General features: G+C 42.7%; 1 protein-coding gene across 3 annotated transcripts in view; it reads left to right on the forward strand.

Moving 5' to 3' along the window:
* Positions 1-12,168: 12,168 nt before the first annotated feature.
* Positions 12,169-22,371, forward strand: part of znf281b (zinc finger protein 281b) — a 32,133-nt gene continuing 21,930 nt past the window's right edge. For 2 of the 3 annotated variants that reach the window (XM_046369291.1, XM_046369293.1), the window contains exon 1: positions 12,169-12,302. The gene's annotated coding sequence lies outside the window, so the exon portion shown is untranslated. The remainder of the gene's footprint in view (positions 12,303-22,371) is intronic. The other variant, XM_046369292.1, reaches the window with a different exon arrangement.

The following is a 22,371-nucleotide window of genomic DNA, read 5'->3' on the forward strand; positions in this document are numbered from 1 at the left end:
TTCTTGTGGACCTTCAATGCCGCAGAAATGTTTTGGTACCCTTCCCCAGATCTGTGCCTCGACATAATCCTGTCTCAGAGCTTTACGGACAATTCTTTCGACCTCATGGCTTGGTTTTTGCTTTGACATGCACTGTCAACTGTGGGACCTTATATAGACAGGTGTGTACTTTTCCAAGTCATTTCCAATCAATTGAATTTACCACAGGTGGACTTATCTAGTTGTAGAAACATCTCAAGGATGATCAATGGAAACAGGATGCACCTGAGCTTAAATTTGAGTCTCATAGAAAAAGGTCTGAAAACGTATGTAAATAAGGTATTTCTGTTTTTTATTGTAATACATTTGCAAACATTTGTAAAAACCTGTTATCACTTTATCATTATGGGTTATTGTTTGTAGATTGATGAGGAAAACAGGTAGAGACGATGAAGTCACCTTCTGGACAATCACTGGTACGGTTGATGAGCTGTCCTAAATAAAGTATCTAGAAAAGCTCATTTAAGTGGCACAATTCTACTACTCTATTCAAACGATTGTATTCTTCTACTCTTATCACCACTGAGAACCATCGACACGGCTGGCTAGCCTATCTTCAAATGAACGTCTTCCAGAGAGAGTGGAGGTAGAGTGAGCTCTGTAGTTCTGTTCAGGACTACACAAAAGGTCACCGGATGCCAGGCCACGGCAGAGGAGAGCAACAGTACGAGACAAGTCGGGACCACTTTTGGACAATGAGAGCCTTTACAAACATGCCGCAAACTGGCCCAACAACCTTTCCAAGAAAGCCTGGTTCCGACTGAAATCCACAAAGAACCAAGACAATTACACGTAAATACATTTATGATTTCTTATTCCAAATGGGTTCGAGTGCAAAGTATATGATTACTGTATCTAAATGTATCAAAGTATTGTAACGGTTCTCTTCTATCTCCTCCTCTGATGAAGAGGTGGAACAAGGATCGGACCAAAATGCAGCGTGGTTAGTTCGATACATCTTTAATAATGAAACCACGAACAAACAACAAACGGAACGTAAAAACCTATACAGCCTATCTGGTGACAACTAACACAGAGACAGGAACAATCACCCACGAAATACTCAAAGAATATGGCTGCCTAAATATGGTTCCCAATCAGAGACAACGAAAATCACCTGCCTCTGATAAAGAACCGCCTCAGGCAACCATAGACTTTTCTAGACAACCCTACTCAGCCACAATCCCTACTAAAACCCCAATACAAAAACACACCACAAAATAAACCCATGTCACACCCTGGCCTGACCAAATAAAGAAAGAAAACACAAAATACTAAGACCAAGAAGTGACAAGTATTATGTCTCTGTCTCTCTCACCCTCTCCTTGTCTTTTGTAACAAGCCGCCAAATTGTGTCAATCCGCTAGGGACCTGTTTCTAACGTATTAAGTGTGTATGTTTATCCTGTGTTATCATTTAAATTAAACCTATTTGTCTAGTACTGAATCGTAAGTACTCATTCAAGGTTTTTACTTTTTTTAAACTATTTTCTACATTGTAGAATAATAGTGAAGACATCAAAACTATTAAATAACACATAAGGAATCATGTAGTAACCAAAAAAGTATAGTCCATGTCTGTCGGGAGCTCTCCTGGGGCAGTCCTGTTAGATCTCTTACATGCTGGTTACACACACATTACATAGGCATAACTCATAGGGTTGGTTCCGACATGTGTCTGGCACCATCTCCTATCTTAACTTATAGAACATATTCATGGCGTTCTGCCAGATGGACCTAAGGAGTGGGTCATGTCACCCCCCCCCCCTCCATATCTTTACCAAGAACAGGCAGGAACCAAGGATTATTTATGACACGAAAGACAAGATGAACATTTTCAAGGTTGTCTCTTCACATGATAAAATTTCCTTCACAGTGTCATGGCTTTGCACATTGTTTCTGCATGCCGCTACCTACTGTGTGGTAGTGTGTGGTCGATCACGTTACATTCTGTCATACAAAAATAGAAAAGCACCACCACCAATATTTCATCAAATAAAAATATCACCACCCCATTCCACTACTTTGACCCTAACTAATCCTACACCAGGCAGACGGCCTGGGAGGACGGGACTCTTTGATTCAACACACCTTGTAACTCTCCTGCAGTAAAACCATGTACACCCAAGTACTTCTCTGCAGCTGCCACCACAACATTCTCTGTGATTTACGTTCCATTGCTGCGGTACATTTGATAACAATGGCAATGAATGAATGCTAAGAAGCCAATCTAACTGAAGCACAAATTCATATCACTCTCTATTGGCCTGAGCCTACTACTCACCATTGACCCATCATCCTCTACTCTCTTCACTGTCTCAGCATATGACCCCCTCTGTTCCACTCTGACCCTCACAACCCCAACCTGTCTCTCTCGCACCGGACAATTGTGATCCCCAGCAACATGGGCACCCCCACAATTGACACACACAGTTTTCCCCACTAATACTACACATTCCTTTGTCCCATGACCTCCTGCACACTTCTCACATCTCAGAATCTCTCATCCTACACTCTGCTGCTACACGTACATGGCCATAAGCGTGGCATCTGAAATCCCTTAAGTGGGTTTTGCACAAAAGCTCTCACGGGACAACTGACCTATCCTAACAAGACTTTATCAGGTAAAGACTTCAAAACTCAAAAGGACAGACCGTGTCTTGTCAGTTTCACCACGTTCGCCACTGGGTATGCGTCGCACCAAACGGCGTGGGTCACTTTCAATGGCACCCTGCTCCTGAGAGCAAAACAATTCGCAGGTCTTGTCCCTAGGCGAGTGACGCGAAGCACCCGCTCCCTCTGGATGGAATAATCAATAGAAATCCACTTTGAGCTACCTTCACATGATACAAAATTCACTTTTAAGTGTTTTGTTCACAGAATAGTAGCTGTTTTCATCAGAAGAGAAATGTATGCAATTTTCTTAATTTAACCTTTATTTTGACAGGGAGTCAATGTTGCAACCAAGGTCTCTTTTCCAGATGAGCCCTGTATACCACCACAATACAATAAACACATTAAACAACACATTCATAAACACAATAAAGTACACGTTAGTGTACGCAGTAATAAACTAAAAGCAAAACACAATCATAAAAAACAGACGCAATAAAATGGTCTCCTAACAACCGTTTGAAATGCTCGAGACGCACCAATTCCTCACATTTTAAAGTGTATTGTAGATCATTCCACACATAAGGTGCAAGGAAATTAAAGGCTGATTTGCTTGACTCTCTAGACACCAAAGGAGTGTTCAGAGTTAACCAACCCTGTGAACAGGTTTGATCACTTTTTTTTATATAATTTTAAATCTTAACAGTGATGTTAGGTAATCCAGAAGTTTGTGGAGCAGGGCTTCGTAAACAAAGATAACATAACTATTTGATCTACGGGATTTCAAAGAGGTCCTGCCAACCTTTTGGTAAAGAATACAGCGCTGAATAATACAACTGTCTCCTGTGATAAAACGAAGGGCACAATGAAAAACGACATTCAAGGGTTTAAGAGTAGAAGCAGCTGCACTTTGATAAATAGTATCACCATAATCAAAAACAGGTAGAAAGGTTGACTGCACAATATGCTTCCAGATCTGTCTCTGTTAAAGTGTGTTCACTGTTTCCAGCAATCAGTCAATACTATTGCACAACATTGTAAATCACCCCATCAGTGTCAAACCATGTACAATATAGGGAAAGATCACTAGGCAACGGGGACTCTTATTTTTACGTTGTTGTTGTTTTTTTTACAATATTGCAGACACGCGGAGATGCCGAGAATGAAGTTGGGTTACTTCTAAGTGACTTTGGTTTACTCCTAAGTCATCCTCTCCAACATTGTGACCTTCCATTACAATGGTGTCATGCCGATAGACGGGTTGGTTGTTTAGCAACAAACCGAGGTGTGCACCACTATGGGGCAAAACAGATTGGTTTGACTTAGATTGTTAACAACATGTAAGCTATATTTAGCCTTCAATGTTTATTGAAAACATAAATGTGAGCAATGAGCACTTGTTGTCTCTCGAATACATTGCTACAGTTGTAAGTTAGCACGCTAGAGAATTTTAGCCATATTACCATTGACATTAAATCAGTCAAAACACCTCAAAACAAGATATGGTTTCAATAACAAGATGAAATGACCCACTTACGATTCCCCACGTGGCAGTTTCTTGTCGTCCTTGCTAACAATCTGTCCATTCAGAATCACAACAACACGCTGACCTCTGCCCCATGGGCGCGCACACATTGTTTCCGTGACATTTTTAGCTAACCCATCTTTAGAGGGCACAGGGTCGCCTGCCTCCTCAGATTTGTCCTGTTTAAAAAAGAAAAAAATAATTGTTTTCTCTGCAATACTAATAACCACTTAGTAATTTTATGAAGCTGGCTTTATCTAGCCCGGATAGGTTCCCCATTTCCCAACCTCATAACTAGGTACCAAGAAGCCATTTCAGGCTATGAATCGAGTTAAAGTAGCAAGCTTGTCTAACTATCGTATCTGGCTTGCCTGCTGGCAAAGTTAGTAGACTTTAGTAAAACAATCAATAACTAAATGTACTGAATAAGACTCACATTCCCTTCGATCTTTTATCCAGATTTGAGCAAAGATGCGGACAAGCATCTTTAGTTTCTTTTCAAAAAGAACCACCAGTCAGGAGGATACAGAAAGCTCAAGAGGTATGCTTAGAAAAATATACTTAAAAAAAAATAAACTCAGAAAAAAAAAAACGTCCCGTTTTCAGAACCCTGTCTTTCAAAGATAATTCGTAAAAATCCAAATAACTTCACAGATCTTCATTGTAAAGGGTTTAAACAGTGTCTCCCATGCTTGTTCAATGAACCATAAACAATTAATGAACATGCACCTGTGGAAAGGTCGTTAAGACACCAACAGCTCACAGACGGTAGACAATTAAGGTCACAGTTATGAAAACTTAGGACACTAAAGAGACCTTTCTACTCACTCTGAAAAACACCAAAAGAAAGATGCTGTGAGATGTTACCCCACTCATCCACCAAGAACATTTCTGGAGGGAATGGCCCTAGCCCTAACCTTCCGATCCAACAGGTCAGAGACATGCTCAATGGGATTGAGATCCGGGCTCTTTGCTGGTCATGGCAGAACACTGACATTCCTGTCTTGCAGGAAATCACGCACAGAACGAGCAATATGGCTGGTGGCATTGTCATGCTGGAGGGTCATGCGGGGTAAGCCTGCAGGAAGGGTACTACATGAGGGAGGAGGATGTCTTCCCTGTAACGCACAGCGTTGAGATTGACGACAATGACAACAAGCTCAGTCCGATGATGCTGTGACACACCGCCCCAGACCATGATGGACCTTCCACCTCCAAATCGATCCCGCTCCAGAGTACAGGTCTCGGTGTAACGCTCATTCCTTCAACGATAATGCGAATCACCCCTGGTGAGACAAAACCGTGATTCGTCAGTGAAGAGCACTTCTTGCCAGTCCTGTATGGTCCAGCGACGGTGGATTTGTGCCCATAGGCGACGTTGATGCCGGTGACGTCTGGTGAGGACCTGCCTTACAACAGGCCTACAAGCCCTCAATCCAGCCTCTCTCAGCCTATTGCGGACAGTCTGAGCACTGATGGGGGGATTGTGCATTCCTGGTGTAATTCGGGCAGTTGTTGTTGCCATCCTGTACCTGTCCCACAGGTGTGATGTTTTGATGTACCGATCCTGTGCAGGTGTTAATACACATGGTCTGCCACTGCGAGGACGATCAGCTGTCCGATCTGTAGTGCTGTCTTAGGCATTTCACAGTATGAACATTGCAATTTATTGCCCTGGCCACATCTGCAGTCCTCATACCTCAGGCATGTTCACGCAGATGAGCAGGGACCATGGGCATCTTTCTTTTGGTGTTTTTCAGAGTGAGTAGAAAGGCCTCTTTAGTGTTCTAAGTTTTCATAACCGTGACCCTAATTGCCTCCGTCTGTAAGCTGTTAGTGTCTTAACGACCGTTCAACAGGTGCATGTTCATTAATTTATGGTTTATGGTTCATTGAACAAGCATGGGAAACAGTGTTAATAAACTCTTTACAATGAAGATCTGTGAAGTTATTTGGATTTGAACTATTTATCTTTGAACGACAGGGTCCTGAAAAAGAAACTTTTTTATATTTACCTAGGCAAGTCAGTTAAGAACAAATTCTTATTTACAATGACAGCCTACCCTGGCCAACTGTGCACCGCCCTACAGGACTCCCAATGACAGCCGGACATGATGCAGCCTGGATTCTACAGGATTCTACAGGGACTACAGTAACACCTCTTACACTGACTTAGACCGCTGCGCCTCTCGGGAGCCCTATGGAGCAGGGATTTCAGCAAGCATTTGATACATTTTCCCTGCGCTAGGCAATCATCATCAATCAATCATTTACCATATTTCTTCATCTATAATGATCCATTAATAAATAATGGAGAAATTAATATAATCTACTCAGGACATTGAAAGGGTAAGCACACTTGCACTCTTCATCAAAAGAGTACTGGTGCTCCTCCCTGAACTTCAGTTCCCCTCCTTTGTCCAGGCATGTCAGCAACTTGTTTGGGTCATTTGGGCTGGACATCTTTCCTGAAGATATAAAGGTCTGCAGCATCAAGTAAGATTATGACAACAATCCTGCAGACCTCCAGAGACAACTCAATGTCAAAGAGGATGACCAGCCTTAGAAGTCCTCTTTTGATGGAGACTGAAGTGTGCATTCCCTGATAATATCCTGAGCCACGTCTTCAGCCAAGATGTCTTGAGTTACCACTCATTGCCGGCTTGATGTTTCAGTGTGAGCAAAAAACATTTCTGCTGAAACATCATTACAATATTATTTAAGTAGAGTTGCGTCACCATGTCTTTCTTCAGTGTGTTCTTCTTGGCTTTAAAATGGGCCAGGTCTCCCCAGGGGCAGTGCAAGCTATTTGGAATTTGATTTGGGGCCCTCTCCCAACCTCCTCCCCTTGGTTAACACATTGGACTCAGAGAACTCTTGCAGTTGGGACTCTTTGCACAGTATGGAATCTGCTGTTGGCCTTCCCAACCATCTATCTATTTTAGGACTAGCCTCACTGATGGAGTGATTTACAGTCTCCGTTGAAATATTCCTACTATGAAATGAATTAATCTGTCCTAGAATGGCAGTAACACAGGTCACATGAATCCAGTCCACAACAGTATTTGGATGCCACTTTTTGGGGTCTTTTTTTGGCTTCCTCACATTCTTCTCTGCAGATCCTCTCAAGTTCTGTCAGGTTTCATGGGGAGCATCGCTGCACAGCCAGGCATTCATAAACTCCTCACCCGTGGAGAAAAGCATCAAAACATTATTTCCCCATGCTTCTTGCCTAGCATAGATTGGGTTCAAGTCTAGGCTCTGGCTGGGCAACTCAAAGACATTCAGAGACTCTTCCCAAAGCCACTCCTGCTTTGTCTTGGCTGTGTGCTTAGGGTCGTTGTCCTGCTGGAAAGTGAACCTTAGCTCCAGTCAGCGATCCTGAGCTCTCTGGAGCAGGTTTGCATCAAGGATCTCTCTGTATTTTGCTCCGTTCATCTTTCCCTTGATCTTGACAAGTCTCCCAGTCCCTGCCGCTGAAAAACATCCCCACAGCATGATGCTGCCATCACCATGCTTCACAGTAGGGATGGTATTGGCCAGGTGATGAGCGGTGCCTGGTTTCCTCCATACGTGCCGCTTGGCATTCAGGACAAAGGGATCAATATTGGTTTCATCAGACCAGAGAATCTTGTTTCTTATGGTCTGAGAGTCCTTTATGTGCCTTTAGGCAAAGCAAGTTGTCATGTGCTTTTTCCTGAGGATTGGCTTCCACCTGGCCACTCTACCATAAAGACCTGATTGGTGGAGTGCTCCAGAGATTGTTGTCCTTCTAGAAGGTTCTCCCATCTCCACAGAGGAACTCTGGAGCTATGTCAGAGTGACCATCGGGTTCTTGGTTGCCTCCCTGACCAAGGCCCTTCTTCCTCATTTGCTCAGTTTGGCCAGGCAACCAGCTCCAGGAAGCGTCATGGTTTTTCCAAACTTCTTCCATTTAAGAATGATGGAGGCCACTGTGTTCTTGGGGACCTTCAATGCTGTAGAAATGTTTTGGTAAACATCGCCAGATCTATGCCTTGACACAATCTTATCTCGGAGCTCTTTGGACAATTATTTTGACCATATGGCTTTGTTTTTGCTCTGACATGCACTGTCAACTGTGGGACCTTACATAGACAGGTGTGTGCTTTTCCAAATCATGTTCAATCATTTGAATTTACCACAGGTGAACTCCAAGTTGTAGAAACATCTAAAAAAAACATATCAATTTGAACAGGATGCACCTGAGCTCAATTTCAATTCTCATAGCAATGGGTCTAATTACTTACATAAATAAGGTATTTCTCTATATATTTCTCTCATAAAATAGCAAACATTCATAAAAACCTGTTTTCGCTTTGTCATTATGGGGTGTTATGTGTAGATTGATGGGGAACATTGTTTATTTAATCCATTTTAGAATAAGGCTGTAAAGTAACATGTGGGGAAAAAATGTGGAAAAAGTGAAGGGGTCTGAATCCTTTCCGAATGCACTGTATGTATGATAGAATGAAATGTGCCTTGTTAACCTTTTACTGCAATGGGCTACATCAGGGTCACACAGTGTTCCTTGGTAGTCTTAAACAAGTCTACTTTGACACAAAAATATACACCTCACACACATGGTTATGGGGTCTAAAAAAATAAGACACCAGTATCATGTCAAATCAAATCAAATCAAATTTTATTTGTCACATACACATGATTAGCAGATGTTAATGCGAGTGTAGCGAAATGCTTGTGCTTGGTCTGATATAGACTTGAACTGTATTACATTAGAATGTATGCACACATGACTGTAAGTCGCTTTGGATAAAAGCGTCTGCTAAATGGCATATATTACAATTATTACAAATTTGGAGTTTGTATCCCAGTACTACACTTTGTATACATCAAAGAAGACTGAACTATGACATAATCGTTTGAGAAAACACTGGATTATATTAAATATTAATAACATTCCACCCATGTGTCCACTGGAGGGCGATTTGGTCATTTGACTGCAGGAAGGGGCTACATAAATGTGTTTGTACAGCATAAAGTGATGTTTAGCTGATTGTTAGTTCTTATAGATGACATTATTTTAAAATAAATAGGACCGTTATCTTTTCTGCATACTTTATGTCTGGTTTTAATATATGCCATTTAGCAGACGCTTTTATCCAAAGCGACTTACAGTCATGTGTGCATACATTCTACGTATGGGTGGTCCCGGGAATCGAACCCACTACCCTGGCGTTACAAGCGCCATGCTCTACCAACTGAGCTACAGAAGGACCACAGGTTTTTACTCGTTTTAATTTTTTATTCAGAAATGTCATTGGGAAAAAAAGCTGAAAACATTTTTTTTTACACTGTTTGGACTCGGTGACCCGAAACGGCCCACCCAGGGATTTCAATGGCAGAAATATCCCTGGCTCTTTTGATGTCAAGAAATTCCTATAGAGGTAGAGCACAGCAAGGTGGATGAGGCAGTGGCTGTGCTTCAAACTCGCCAGGCTAAAGCTGCTACACAGAAATCTGTCCACAACACAGCTGGAGCTTGAACCCAAGAAAGGGACCACGATCCTTGAAACTTCCTTGAAAAAATAAGACATCAGTAAAAATGTTAGAAAACATTTTTACGTTGAAAAACATCTGGAAACACTGCAATATTGATATAGAAGCACTTCTTTACATACATGTATTTATACAGAATTAAGTGTACCATTAAGCAATATGATAATCATTCATCTGAGTGTGATAATACATGTACGATCTGTGTCCTCAGGGTTTTTTTCTGGATTAAAAAAATGGCTTGGATGGTGGGCGTGGCAGGGGGCATGGACAAAAAGTGGATACAATTTTAGAGATCCCCGCCCTTAGCGGTTTGGAGTAATTTTGGCATTTTTAAGCCAATGTCCTTCTATTCTACAAATTTCTCCTTGGAACTGAGAAACCATTTTTCCATTTTAAAATAAATTTCCTGCAATTCTACACATTTTGCCATGGAGCTGTGAAAAACTGTCTAGCTTTTACTCTCAGAGATTAAATTATTTAGAAATATATAGGTCCATTATCTTTTCTACATACTATATATATCTGGTTTTACTAGTTTATGTTTTCACTGAAAGCGTTTTTTCATTCTGAAATTTTACTGGGAAAAAAAGTTATATATATATATATATATTCTTTAAAAAAATATTACACTCTCTGGCCCAAGGATTTCAATGGCAGAAAAATCCCTAGCTCTTTTGATGTTGTCACGCCCTGACCTTAGAGATCCTTATTATTCTCTATGTTTGGTTAGGTCAGGGTGTGACTCGGGTGGGAAATTCTATGTCTTCTGTTTTTTTTGTTTTTGGCCGAGTGTGGTTCCCAATCAGAGGCAGCTGTCTATCGTTGTCTCTGATTGTGGATCATACTTAGGCAGCCCTTTTTCCCACCGTTAGGTTGTGGGATCTTGTTTTCTGTTTAGTTTCTGTAGCCTGACAGAACAGTGCGCGTTTGTTTTTTGACCTTGTTATTTTGTTTGGTGTCATCAATAAAGTTACAATGTACGCCTACCACGATGCGCCTTGGTCTTCTTCTACCAACGAGAGCTGTTACAGATGTCAAGAAATTCCTATAGAAGGAGCGCACAGCAAGCTTCTCGTTCATTACAAATGTAACTGAGGCACGCTTTGGTGTCCTTGGGAATCATTTCTTATATCTTCCCCCATCCAGGAGTACAACATTACAAAGCAACCCAATACCCACAGCTTTCCATATTCAAGTCCAGGAGCCTCTGATGGCCTCTGTGCTGGCTGCTGCTCTTCCTCCTCAGGAACAGAAGCAAATGCTGGGTGAGAATCTCTTCACCCTCATACAGAATATGCACCCCTGCCAGTCTAAGAAGATCACAGACATGCTGCTGGAGACTCTGAGTTGCTCCACATGCTGATGTTCCAAGAATCCCTGTGGTCCAATGTGGATGAGGAAGTGGCTGTGCTTCAAGCTCACCAGACTAAAGGTGCTACACAGAAATCTGTCCCCAACACAGCTGGAACTTGAACCCAAAGGAGGGACCCCAATCCTGGAAACTTTCTTAAAACTTGCTTCACTGAAACATTTCTACATTGAAAAACATCTGGAAACATTGCAATATTGATGAAGAACTACCTCTTTACTTTTTGAATGAAATGAACACTTAGAGTACGTGATTGACCAGAAAATGTGTGTGTGTGTGTGTGTGTGTGTGTGTGTGTGTGTGTGTGTGTGTGTGTGTGTGTGTGTGTGTGTGTGTGTGTGTGTGTGTGTGTGAGAGAGAGAGAGAGATGGGCAGAGACCTAGCCAATCACATTTGTTTCAAATAATGATGCAAAAGACCACTGCAAAAGACCACTTAAACTCAATATTCAGAATGTTGTAACTTCTATCATCAGAAGCCCATCTGCATTTGTTTAATCTACAGTTGCAATGATGATTTACCTAACAGGACTACAATTTAACCACAATAAAATAAAACAAAATATAGTGGATAATATTCCAGTCAACAATATCGACCTGACAGTGGAAAAGGATGTTGTGACCTTAGGTCACACTAGCCATCTCTAGGGTACTGCAAGTCTGCAGTAACTCTCTTGCCTGTCTCCAGTCGTCACTAGCTTCTATTGCCACAAAGGCATAAACCCAGCATATTCATACAATATATCTTCTTAAAATGTAATTTTAAACCTAACCCTAACCTTATATCTAACCACACTGCTAACCGTATTCCTAACCTAAACCTTAAATTAAGTTTTGTTTATTTGCCAATTTGGGCTTTGCAGCTGTGGAATCTGACTTTGTGGCTATCAAAGCTAGTGGAAAGCCCATTGCTTTCCGGGTTCGATGAGAAATCCCTACCTCATTGAAGTTTAAATGTAAAATTGTTAAAGGTAAGGGTTAAGGTTTTTGATTCACGGTATGGACGTCCCAAGGACCCCAGATAGCGCTGACTCTAGGGGAAACCCCTGTCTCCTCCCCTATCAGGACCCGTCCGCTCGCTAGACCCATAATTCCCCGCGCCAAGACAAGATGGAAGAAAGCAGGGGCCCCAAGACAACAATGTTTTGGCTATAAAACCTAAAAAGAACGAGAAAGGGAAGAAAATACTAACGTTTAATGCAAATAGCGGTCATGTGTAGGTAAATATACATTTCCATTTAATTTGGAGTATTTGTTTGAAATTTGTCGAGTTACGTGGAAATGTCAAACGCCAATCGTTTCTACCAGCGAGAGATTCACTCAAAGCCGAGCATCATTGTTTCTCTGTTGCATGGATCATAGTAATGCGGGGTTTCAGTTAGAGCGGCTAGCTCGTTAGCAAGCTGGTATGCACTCATTTGGCTCATAGCATCCGTAGTTACTATTTGCAGAATGCGGTGCAATTTAACTTTAGATCCCAAACAGTACATAATGTATTACTAAATGCAGCGGTAATTGCTAGTTATAATTAGCTACAGTTATAACTAACTAGTTAAGTAGTAGTCTGATAAATATTACTCGAACGCCGGAGATGACTAGAATGTATTTCTCCAGCCTGGTCCCAACCAAGGACAAGCAAACAAATCGTTTTTCATAAATTGGTTAATAAAAACCTGAGCTAATGTCAGTATTTGAGTTTTTATTAAGGTCGAGCTGTAAAGCCATTGAATCCCAGGGTAATGTTTTGTCAGTTTGAGATTAACGTTACTTGGATTTAGCTAGCACAACGAGCGAACGTTCACCACTATTTATTGAGCCGTCGCCATCTAGGTTCTATTTTCATAATGTATGAGTCGATTTGTTGTCCTGTGTTATTGTGTTTTAATAGTATTGCATTTGTGTGACAGAAGTGTGTTTTGTATCAGCAAAGCTGGCGAGGACATCTAGGTAGGTAGCTAACGTAAATCGTTTCATTGTAGCCAGCTAGCTAGCTATGCATCACAAAAGCCCATCCGCTTTCCGTATAATTCGATGTCGCGTAGACAAATGGTAGGCTAGACTAAACAATACAATTGCGCCTGAGCCGTTCAGGATCCAGCTGGAATAGTCAGCCAAATAGTAGTTTTAACGTTATACTACATTGTTACAGAATTCAAGGTGAAATATGGTTTGTTTTAGACTAGTGGACCGTGTAATTTGATGTGTTTATCACAGGTAGTGACTGAAGCCTGTGGTTCTTCTTATAAATTGTCAAGGGCAGCAAATTCAAGGTGTTCACATCCCGGGTAATACATTTTAATCGATTGTCAACCAGACGGTGTAATTTGAAATGGAGAACATGAAAGTGCACATTTTTACATTGCACCAACGAATTTTGTTTGGCTGCATGTGATATACAAAATGTCGCACGTAACACGTGATTTGGATAATGTTTCAGAAGTAGCTAGCCTACATTTGATTGGTGATGGCTGGCTACACTGTTCTTCACGGACCTAATGTTATGGTGATGTCTAATTGGCAATGGGCGAGCACAAGGTCATTTGAGAGGGTTAGAATCTTGGGCAACGTTTTATTATGATGCATTTAGGACCACAATAAGGAAAATATCATCAATAAGGGGCTGCTAGCGCATCGAAGGAAAACAACTTCCGTCATGGAATATTTTCTATAGAACACATAGAGCCCTGAGCTGATTATTAGGCAATAATACACGAGGGGTGTGTTATATTGACCATATACCACAAACCTCCAAGATGCCTTATTGCTATTATAAACTGGTTACCAACGTAATTGGAGCAGTAAGAATTCATGTTTTGTTAAACCTGTGGTATAGTGCCTGATATACCACGGGTTTCAGCCAATCAGCATTCAGGGCTCGAATCACCCAGTTTATAATCCCTTTTATACCAATGGTATAATTCTTAATTTGTCTGTAGAAATGTGTTCAACATCCACTCAAGTAGTTAGCAAGTTTACAAGATAGATATAGTAGTTGCCTGGGTAACCAAACAGACTCGCTAGTTTAGCTAACCAAACCATCAGCTTGCTATTATGAAAATCCAATTCAGCAATGCCAGTAATGTTTTTAATTTGACTTTTGCTATCAAAAGCAGGTCAAACATAGAACAAGTAAGCATGAACTATAGCCTTTGAATTCTACTGTCAGGGTATACCTTTCATGCATGCTCTATAAAAGCCCTTCCAGCCAATCAGAAATAGGCCTAGGAGGTGTACCTCATAGTGTTTGGAAATAGCCACAGGATTAGTTTTCAATAATATCAATACTGTGAAGTTTAAAAAATATATATAATATTTGTCGCTACTTTAAGTAAATACCTACAGGCAACTTGTGTAATGCGTTAGATGAAGCAGATTGTGTTCTTATTTCACCTGTCACGTTATTTTACATTTTGAATTACTTAGTTACTTACTTAGTTCCCAAGCACAGTTGAGCCACATCTTTGTTTGTAATTATGAGCTGGGTGGTTCGAGCCATGAATGCTGCTCTTATTACATTGGTAACCAGTTTATAATAGCAATAATGCACCTCAGGGTTTTGTGGTATATGGTCAATATACCACGGCTAAGGGCTGTATCTAGGCACTACGTGTTGGGTCTAATGTTGATTGGTTAAAACCGCATTTCAGCCGATGTCTATTTCACAACTTACTACCAGGCTAAATCTATAATGTTAAAATGCCTATTTACTGTGTTCCATCTGACTGTGCAATCCACTCTCATACTCCAATATAAAAAGCATCTAGACATTATCTCTCATTTCTTTTAGTTTTCAACTGCTAAGATTTTTATAAACCTTGCTATCTGTGTTTGACATTTGTAACATTGTTAGACAGTCGAAACCATGAATCGGCTGGCGTAATTTTTATGGATATATATATACAAAGTCATGTAAACTAGTGCAGCTAGTTTGCAGTCATTCCAGCTTCAGTTTGAGGTGATTGTGTTAGCTGTGTTGTAGGCTAGCTCCTCTGACCACCGGTTCTCTGACGAGAGAACACATTTTCTATGCCAGGTATAATCGCGCCTCATTAGACTGTATCTTGTGGAAGGATGAACTAGTAAGAATAAATTCCTCAACATAACGTTTTTGTGAAAATATGTCAATCATACATTTACATTTACATTTAAGTCATTTAGCAGACGCTCTTATCCAGAGCGACTTACAATTATTTGAATATGTTAACCCGTTGAATAAAAGTGATAATGCCATTGATGCCGACGTTTGGAAGATAAATCGGCACTGTTTGCCAGCCCTTGGCTTCGTCTCGGGCCTGACACCCGTGCCAATATATCCTCCAAACCCCGGCTTCTCGGCATTATCACTTAAATAGCACAACAGGAGAAAGCGGGAGCAGATGATTCCAGCTGTGTATTGACAGGGGGTCAAGATTTATATTGAAAGTAGTGTTTTATTGCTTCACTGGGGTAATCAGGGATGTGCAACTATCGTTTTCCATCACAGAAAATACATTAGTGCAACACATTCGACATAAAATGGCTTCCATTTTCATCAGATGACAACACTATTTGGCTGGCAGCCACACAAGTAAATGAGCTTACAATAAATAAATAAAACTATGCATGGTCATCATATTTCTAATGTTTGAAAAACACTGAATTATGCGTAAACACGACCCCTGTTTTTTTGCTATCTAAAAGTGGCTGAATTAATAAGGTGACAGGGAATCATATTGTGTTAGCTTTCTGCCGTGTTTAAGATGGTAAGCCCTTTTGGATGAGTTATTTGTACAGCTGCCATTGCTATCTTGATTTCCTTGTATTTTCTCTTCTCTGTTCTCAGCCCGTCTGCTCCTCCCCCCTCATCTTAGAGCAGGCAGGCCAGTTACCCTAGCGACTCCAGACTCCACACATCTTGTTGACATGCTGCTGGAGCGCCAGTGCTGCAATTCGTCAAAATTTTGTTAATTTGCACAATGTCTCATTCACATTCGCTTGTAATGTCCAAACTCAACAAAAAATTACATTCGGTAGCTCCTACCTAGATATGTAGTACTTTTTGAGCTTGATTACCCGTCTTTGCATATTGTTTGCATATTTAGCTAGCAGCCCCCATGCAGCTTCGCTATATATAGACGCCAAATTGGCTTTTTCGTGTTTTTTGGTGCCCACTTGTGTACTAAACCGCTTATACCAGAAATCACGGTGTGAGAGAAGAACGGTATGACGATATGACAATCTAGATACTGCAACATAGGGACCGGAGAAATTCTAGTTCATCACTCACCACTTTAGGCTATCAAATACAAAAAAAACACATCTTTGCTGAAACATCAATACTAGCTAGCTAAGGTTTTCCTCAATGGATCTGCATTTACAATGTAGTGTGGTTGTTGGTTTAGCTTTCTGTAACTTTGTATTTAGTATGGTCTGCATGTGTAGGTGCATATTGCGTCAAGATTGCAAGGTGTCCCAATATCTTTTACAAGTGTCCCGTTACCTGGTTTTAATGTCCATTTCAGAATGCCCTTCTAACCAATCAGAAATTAGTATTCTACAATGCTGTGGTATAAACATTTGTAACATTTGCGTAGACCATGGATAAACAAGTAGTCGTTGCCAAATGACTCAATTCCTCGACTCCTTACCCATCGTAGTTAACGTCGGCTACTTCCATGACAAACTTTTTTGTCTTTCTCAGCAAATAAGGAGCTGGGGAAGGGGCATAGATAAGCAAGTCGACAACCAGGCAGACAGTCCTAACCATGCGTCGGTATTCAAATTCTGTTTCTTGCAATGCTGTATCTGTCAATTTCTTGACTTGAAATGTCTCAAGTTCACAAAAGTAGGCGTTATCAATGAGTAAGCTAAGGTATTCTAGACGCAACAGACCGAAGACTGAACACACACTTGCATCTTTCATAGCTAAGATAAAGAGCAGACAAGGGGGAGATAGTCAGTCGTAACTGTGCGCGTAGGCTATATCTTTAATTTGTATCTCGCAATGTCTTATCTTGCAATGCCATGTACATTTACCAAGAGTATATTACGTATAGATTATGCTATTAATGATTATGGATAAGCTATTCTACAATGCTCAAGTGGAATTGAAGTTCATCATCGCCAAATGCGTCAATTGAATTAGGCCAAAATGGGCAAAAAGTGCTGTGCCTACATATCTTCTTTAATGAATTCCTGGCTGTTGATGTCCTAGGCAATAGATCGCAACGCAGAGCATCCCCGATTCCCCGCTGTGCAAAATTTATTGAAAAGCGCAATTTCACTTTCTCATCCATAAATGCGGCTCATGTGCAAATACTGTTCAGCAGGATGGGAAGCATTTTTATTAGGGGGAGGGCATATACCATGAATTGCTAAAATAATGGTTATCACAGTTCCTTAATTTAAATATTATGGGGACATGTATACGTTTGGCAGTCAAGCATGAGTTATCAGTGTAGCCTATTATTGTTCTTTCGACCAATCGATTGGTCAATTTTTTTTGCCGTGTACAGTGCCTTTGTAAAGCATTCAGACCCCTTCACTTTTTTACGCATTTTGTTACATTACAGCCTTATGCTAAAATGGATCAAATACAACATTTTTTTACAACCCCCCCCCCCCACCTTATTTACATAAGTATTCAGACCCTTTGCTATGAGACTCGAAATTTAGCTCAGGTGCATCCTGTCTCCATTGATCATCCTTGATGTTTCTACAACTTGATTGTAGTCCACCTGTGGTAAATTCAATTGATTGGACATTACATTTACATTTACATTTAAGTCATTTAGCAGACGCTCTTATCCAGAGCGACTTACAAATTGGTGCATTCACCTTATGACATCCAGTGGAACAACCACTTTACAATAGTGCATCTAAATATTTTAAGGGGGGGGGGGATGAACGCAGTGCCCTTATTTGGGTGTAGGGCCTGATCAGAGCCTGGAGGTACTGAGGTGCCGTTCCCCTCACAGCTCCGTAGGCAAGCACCATGGTCTTGTAGCGGATGCGAGCTTCAACTGGAAGCCAGTGGAGAGAGCGGAGGAGCGGGGTGACGTGAGAGAACTTGGGAAGGTTGAACACTAGACGGGCTGCGGCGTTCTGGATGAGTTGTAGGGGTTTAATGGCACAGGCAGGGAGCCCAGCCAACAGCGAGTTGCAGTAATCCAGACGGGAGATGACAAGTGCCTGGATTAGGACCTGCGCTGCTTCCTGTGTGAGGCAGGGTCGTACTCTGCGGATGTTGTAGAGCATGAACCTACAGGAACGGGCCACCGCCTTGATGTTAGTTGAGAACGACAGTTTGTTGTCCAGGATCACGCCAAGGTTCTTAGCGCTCTGGGAGAAGGACACAATGGAGTTGTCAACCGTGATGGCGAGATCATGGAACGGGCAGTCCTTCCCCGGGAGGAAGAGCAGCTCCGTCTTGCCGAAGTTCAGCTTGAGGTGGTGATCCGTCATCCACACTGATATGTCTGCCAGACATGCAGAGATGCGATTCGCCACCTGGTCATCAGAAGGGGGAAAGGAGAAGATTAATTGTGTGTCGTCTGCATAGCAATGATAGGAGAGACCATGTGAGGTTATGACAGAGCCAAGTGACTTGGTGTATAGCGAGAATAGGAGAGGGCCTAGAACAGAGCCCTGGGGGACACCAGTGGTGAGAGCGCGTGGTGAGGAGACAGATTCTCGCCACGCCACCTGGTAGGAGCGACCTGTCAGGTAGGACGCAATCCAAGCGTGGGCCGCGCCGGAGATGCCCAACTCGGAGAGGGTGGAGAGGAGGATCTGATGGTTCACAGTATCGAAGGCAGCCGATAGGTCTAGAAGGATGAGAGCAGAGGAGAGAGAGTTAGCTTTAGCGGTGCGGAGCGCCTCCGTGATACAGAGAAGAGCAGTCTCAGTTGAATGACTAGTCTTGAAACCTGACTGATTTGGATCAAGAAGGTCATTCTGAGAGAGATAGCGGGAGAGCTGACCAAGGACGGCACGTTCAAGAGTTTTGGAGAGAAAAGAAAGAAGGGATACTGGTCTGTAGTTGTTGACATCGGAGGGATCGAGTGTAGTTTTTTTCAGAAGGGGTGCAACTCTCGCTCTCTTGAAGACGGAAGGGACGTAGCCAGCGGTCAGGGATAAGTTGATGAGCGAGGTGAGGTAAGGGAGAAGGTCTCCGGAAATGGTCTGGAGAAGAGAGGAGGGGATAGGGTCGAGCGGGCAGGTTGTTGGGCGGCCGGCCGTCACAAGACGCGAGATTTCATCTGGAAAGAGAGGGGAGAAAGAGGTCAGAGCACAGGGTAGGGCAGTGTGAGCAGAACCAGCGGTGTTGTTTGACTTAGCAAACGAGGATCGGATGTCGTCGATCTTCTTTTCAAAATGGTTGACGAAGTCATCTGCAGAGAGGGAGGAGGGGGGAGGGGGAGGAGGATTCAGGAGGGAGGAGAATGTGGCAAAGAGCTTCCTAGGGTTAGAGGCAGATGCTTGGAATTTAGAGTGGTAGAAAGTGGCTTTAGCAGCAGAGACAGAGGAGGAAAATGTAGAGAGGAGGGAGTGAAAGGATGCCAGGTCCGCAGGGAGGCGAGTTTTCCTCCATTTCCGCTCGGCCTTCCGGAGCCCTGTTCTGTGAGCTCGCATTGAGTCGTCAAGCCACGGAGCGGGAGGGGAGGACCGAGCCGGCCTGGAAGATAGGGGACATAGAGAGTCAAAGGATGCAGAAAGGGAGGAGAGGAGGGTTGAGGAGGCAGAATCAGGAGATAGGTTGGAGAAGGTTTGAGCAGAGGGAAGAGATGATAGGATGGAAGAGGAGAGAGTAGCGGGGGAGAGAGAGCGAAGGTTGGGACGGCGCGATACCATCCGAATAGGGGCAGTGTGGGAAGTGTTGGATGAGAGCGAGAGGGAAAAGGATACAAGGTAGTGGTCGGAGACTTGGAGGGGAGTTGCAATGAGGTTAGTGGAAGAACAGCATCTAGTAAAGATGAGGTCGAGCGTATTGCCTGCCTTGTGAGTAGGGGGAAGGTGAGAGGGTGAGGTCAAAAGAGGAGAGGAGTGGAAAGAAGGAGGCAGAGAGGAATGAGTCAAAGGTAGACGTGGGGAGGTTAAAGTCGCCCAGAACTGTGAGAGGTGAGCCGTCCTCAGGAAAGGAGCTTATCAAGGCATCAAGCTCATTGATGAACTCTCCGAGGGGACCTGGAGGGCGATAAATGATAAGGATGTTAAGCTTGAAAGGGCTGGTAACTGTGACAGCATGAAATTCAAAGGAGGCGATAGACAGATGGGTAAGGGGAGAAAGAGAGAATGACCACATGGGAGAGATAAGGATCCCTATGCCACCACCCCGCTGACCAGAAGCTCTCGGGGTGTGCGAGAACACGTGGGCGGACGAAGAGAGAGCAGTAGGAGTAGCAGTGTTATCTGTGGTGATCCATGTTTCTGTCAGTGCCAAGAAGTCGAGGGACTGGAGGGAGGCATAGGCTGAGATGAACTCTGCCTTGTTGGCTGCAGATCGGCAGTTCCAGAGGCTACCGGAGACCTGGAACTCCACGTGGGTCGTGCGCGCTGGGACCACCAGATTAGGGTGGCAGCGGCCACGCGGTGTGGAGCGTTTGTATGGTCTGTGCAGAGAGGAGAGAACAGGGATAGACAGACACATAGTTGACAGGCTACAGAAGAGGCTACGCTAATGCAAGGAGATTGGAATGACAAGTGGACTACACGTCTCGAATGTTCAGAAAGTTAAGCTTACGTAGCAAGAATCTTATTGACTAAAATTATTAAAAATGATACAGTACTGCTGAAGTAGGCTAGCTGGCAGTGGCTGCGTTGTTGACTTTGTAGGCTAGCTGACAGTGGCTGCGTTGTTGACACTACACTAATCAAGTCGTTCCGTTGAGTGTAGTAGTTTCTACAGTGCTGCTATTCGGGGCTAGCTGGCTAGCTAGCAGTGTTGATTACGTTACGTTGCGTTAAAAGAACGACAATAGCTGGCTAGCTAACCTAGAAAATCGCTCTAGACTACACAATTATCTTTGATACACAGACGGCTATGTAGCTAGCTATGTAGCTAGCTATGATCAAACAAATCAAACCGTTGTGCTGTAATGAAATGAAATGAAAAATGTGATACTACCTGTGGAGCGAAGCGGAATGCGACCGGGTTGTTGAGTGCGGAAGTTCTATTCAGTAGACGTTGGCTAGCTGTTGGCTAGCTAGCAGTGTCTCCTACGTTAAGGACGACAAATAGCTGGCTAGCTAACCTCGGTAAATTAAGATAATCACTCTAAGACTACACGCTCTAAACTACACAATTATCTTGGATACGAAGACAGCAAAGACAACTATGTCGCTAGCTAACACTACACTAATCAAGTCGTTCAGTTGAGTGTAATAGTTTCTACAGTGCTGCTATTTGGTAGACGGTGGACGTTTGCTAGCTGGCTAGCTGCTGGGCAGATAGCAGTGTAGACTACGTTAGGACGACGAAATACGAAGTTGCAATAGAAGTGCTGACTGTTTCACTTTGTTGTCCTCTTTCTTTTCCTTTTTCTTCTGTCCTTCTTTTGTCCTTATTTTGTCTTCCTTTCTTCTGTTAACTAGATATTTTTTGTTGTTATTCTTTGTAAGCTAGCTAGCTTCTTCCAGGAGAGTCCCTAGCAACTGCTTAGCAACAAGTAAACAATTCTGCTAGCAATTCACCTAGCTAAGATAACTGTACAATTTTATGAAAAAAAATAGTTAATTTTTCAAAAGCCTGTCTTGTTTAGTTTGTTCCTTGTTTTGTCTTCTATTGAATCTTGCAGTTTTCTCTTGATTTTTTCGATGTACTTCACTCTAAAAAAACATTTAAATCTCAATAAATACAGGAGCTCATTATTCAGCAGCTGCTCAATTTAGAACTCCCATGATTTGGAAAGGCGCCTAACACCTAGGGTCCCACAGTTGACCGTGCTCGTCAGAGCAAAAACCAAGCCATAAGGTTGAAGGAATTGTCTGTCGAGCTCCGAGACCGGATTGTGTCGAGTCACAGATCTGGGGAAGGTGTACCAAATTCTGCAGCATTGACGGTCCCCAAGAACACAGAGGCCTCCATCATTCTTAAATGGAAGACGTTTGGAACCAACATGACTCTTCCTGGAGCTGGCTGCCCAACCAAACTGAACAATCAGGGGAGAAGGGCCTTGGTCAGGGAGGTGACCAAGAACCCAATGGTCACTCTGACAACACTCCAGAGTTCCTCTGTGGAGATGGGAGAACCTTCCAGAAGGACAGCCATCTCTGCAACACTCCACCAATCAGGCCTTTATGGTAGTAGAC

This window comes from Oncorhynchus gorbuscha, linkage group LG11 (assembly GCF_021184085.1).
Source record: "Oncorhynchus gorbuscha isolate QuinsamMale2020 ecotype Even-year linkage group LG11, OgorEven_v1.0, whole genome shotgun sequence".
Classification (NCBI taxonomy): domain Eukaryota; kingdom Metazoa; phylum Chordata; class Actinopteri; order Salmoniformes; family Salmonidae; genus Oncorhynchus; species Oncorhynchus gorbuscha.